The following is a 3617-nucleotide window of genomic DNA, read 5'->3' on the forward strand; positions in this document are numbered from 1 at the left end:
TTTGAGAGCGAGAATGAGAAAGAGAGAGAGAGCATGGGGGGGGGGGAGGGTCAGAGGAAGAAGCAGACTCCCTGCTGAGCAGGGAGCCCAATGCAGGACTCAATCCCAGGACTCCAGGATCATGACCTGAGCCGAAGGCAGTTGCTTAACCAACTGAGCCACCGAGGCACCCCTGGATCCTTTCGTTCAACTCCCATCACACACCTGTCCTCTCCCAGCCTCCCCCGACTTTCTCCCAGCCCCTCGCCCAGCTCCTTCTGCGTGGTCCTTCACCAGCCCCCATGCCCACGGGAGCTGGGACCTTACCAGCTGCTTTCCCTTGCGCTGGCTGACAATCTGTCCAACCCAGCCCACCCCCTGGAAATCCCCCACCCCAGAGAGGGAGCAGGCCCTTCTAAAAGGGGTCTTCAAGGGCTCCCAGGACCCAGGCCTCCTGGGTGCACAGAGTCCAGCTCCCAGCCGGCCACCCACATTCCCGCCTTCTCAAAGCAGGTGAGAGGTCATTCCACCCAAAACAGGAGCCCAGGGAAGGCCCTCTGATCTCATGCTAGTCCCTGCACAGCCCTCTGCAGGGGTGGGGCACCTTAGTCCCAGGGGGCCTTGCTTGGAGGTGCCCTGAGTGACTTTGGGCAGGGCCACAACCCCTCTGAGCTTGCTATGGTGTCTCCACATTCCCCCAGAAAACCTTCCTTTTGCAGCTTCTGAGAGACACTTCTCCCCCATCCTGGACCAGCACTGCCGTCCCCAGATCAATCCATCTCTCCTTCCCTCACCTCCATCAGATCCTGCTTTCAGCAAGAAAGGATCTGAAGGACTAACTCCTACTCAAGCCATAATGATGAATAATGGCTTAATGCGGGTGTTTACAGGGGACAGCAATGCTGCTTTAATGGAGGAATTTCAGGCACTGACAGGAGTGAGTGGAGGTGAGGGGTTCAATCCCCACTCTTCTCCCCAAGCCCAGTTCAGCTCAGTTCAACAACTCAATTCCACTGAGCATCGGCTCGGCCAGGTTTGGGCTGGATGCTAGGACAGAGGTAAATAAGCTCCCAGTTTAGTGGGGTGAGCAACATAAATGCCAGGTGGCGTGTGAGTGGGGCTCTAAGAAGGACTCAAGGAAGGGAGTGGGCACCGGTGTCTGGAAGGAGAAGGTGGGTGGGAGGGAATCCGGGCTGTTTCTTGGAGGAGGGGGCTTCTGCGTGGATGGGAAGAAAGGGATGAGCATTGTGGCAGAGGAGTGTGCAGGGAGCCTAGGGGGCGTTTGCCTGGTTGGGGGAGTTTGGTGGGAAACGGGTGTATGGCTGGGCAGAGGATGGGCCAGGTCCTCCTGCAGAACAAGGAGGTGGCCGGAATCTTCAGGGCAGAAATGTAGACCACCTCCTGTGACCCAGCACCCACAGCGGGCGGCTCTCACGCCTTTAACTAACTTGTGTGAGTCATAGCAACTGGGAAGGCTGGTGTTTTATACCCATTCTGCAGATGCTGATTCCTCAGTGTTCTTTCCCCACATGGGCAAAGGAACTTCCTTACAGAAGGGGTTCAGGGTAGGGAGTCATCTGTTGGAAGGGAGGGACAGTGAGGAGGTTAAAGCTGCATTTCCGGGCAGTGAACAGGAGAAAACCTCACAGTTCCTAGGGAAGAGAGGAGGGAGGAGTCCCAAACATGGGACCGTGCTGTTCCCTCTTTCCCTTCAGGCCCCACCCTGAACGAACGGAGGCCAGGAGGGCCCTTGACCCTGGTGTGAGCATCCCCAGCACCCCTTCCTCGCCCACTCTGTGGGGCCTAGGCATGAGACAGCGCCAAAGGATGAGGACATGCCCCTCCCCTTGTGGCCCTGCTCTGAGATCCCAGAGCTGTGCTGCCGCCTCTGGGGATCCGGCTTTGATTCCCCACGTTACAGCCTGGGCTGGTCGTAATGAGGCTGGAGTTATGGGTGAGGAGGAGGCATCGCTCCACAGCCTTCATTTCCTGGAGCTTATGACTTCCCTGCGGGCTCGGCAGGAACTGTTCCCCTGACTCCATCAGGCAGTTTCAGGACCCATCACAGCCCTGCAGGGACGCAGAGGGGAGGGGCTGGCGGGAGGGTGGGCATGGGGGGAGGCTGGGGCCACCTCTGGGGAGAGCTGTGGGGGTGCAGGAGGTGGGAACAAGGGGTGATCCCCCAGTGTTTGCAGGCACTCCATTGCTGCTCTCTCTCCTTCCCTCTTCTCCTTCCTTTTCTTTCTCTACACCACCTTTTCAAAGATTCTGTCATTCATTCATTCATCAAACATTAGCATCTACTACAAGTGGGGAGACAGAAATGCATTCATTCATTCATTCATTCAACATACTTTCAAGACAGCAAGATACAATCAGTTACTCAGCTATATATCAGGAGAGAGATGCATTTCTTCTGGTTGTTCATTTACTCTTGCAACAAATATTTACCACACCTCCCTGTTGCCAGCCCCTGTGCTGGGCACTGGGAACGAAGCAATAAACAAAATAGTCCTGGTCCTCTTGGGGTTGGCCTTCTAGTTATAAAGGAAAGAAATCCACCATATAATTTCTGGGGGCAATAAGTGTTAAGAAGAAATATAAAACAGGAAAGGGGGAGGAAGAGAATGATGGAAGGGCTGGAGTGGGTGTCTTATTATAGACGTGATATCAGGGAGGGCCTCTCAGAGGAGGTGACATTTGGCTGATCTGGAAAGATGAGAAGGAGCCTGGCACAAGATGGTTCCACGCAGAGAGAACAGCACATACAAAGGTCCAGAGGCTGGAATAAGCTGAGGAAGAGTAAGAGGCCACTATGGCTGGTGCAGAGCAAGAAGGTGACTGAAGATGAGTCAGGACTGGGGGATGCAGGCCAGATCAGGCAGGACTGGGAGAGGGAAAGCAGCTTCCATTGTATTCTGTGTGTGCAGAGAAGTGCTTGGAGGAATTTAATACAGTAAAAACCACAGGAGATCGAAATGATCTCTGGCCATGAGGGAATTTCATGATGGAAGTCCTTCAACACAGGAGGGCCAAGCACAGCGCAGTGGGGCGCAGCCGAGGGACGGCATCATAGAGAAGGTGGCACTTGAAGTTAAAGTGCAAGAAAGATTTGGACATGCGGGATTTGGGGTGTGGGGGAGGAGAAGGAGCTCTCTGTGGAAGGACTGCCTGGGGCAAAGGCCAGAGGTCAAGTCCCACTTTAGAGAAGGGCAAAGTAGAATCGAGAGTGTTGTCCAAAGTTGCATAGACTACTTGGTGGCTGGGTGCAGTCTCGAACCCAGGCTTGGATTCCCCTTGGTGTGGGGCCCCTTTGAAGGAGCAGCAAAAGTGGCCCCTCTCAGTGGCTGCAGCCCAGTCCCAGGGGGCGCGCTTGGCAGGACCAGGTTGGCTGCATCTCCCTGGCCTGCCCCCTCGGCTGGGCCTGCACGATGGTTTGAGGGGCGGGGCTACCAGGGCCCTCCTTCTCCCAGGCCTTCATACCACCCACGGGGCCTCTCTCAGACGTGTTGGCCAGCTTTCCTGGCCACCTGCCAATTCTCCACTGCTCTGCCTGGCCCTGCCAAGACTGCTGCAGACACTTGGGCCTCCTCTCCCCCACCCTTTCCTGCTCCAGCTGCGTTTTCTGAACCGGTGTA

The sequence above is a fragment of the Neomonachus schauinslandi genome, chromosome 10 (genome assembly GCF_002201575.2).
Source record: "Neomonachus schauinslandi chromosome 10, ASM220157v2, whole genome shotgun sequence".
In the NCBI taxonomy this organism is placed as follows: Eukaryota; Metazoa; Chordata; class Mammalia; order Carnivora; family Phocidae; genus Neomonachus; species Neomonachus schauinslandi.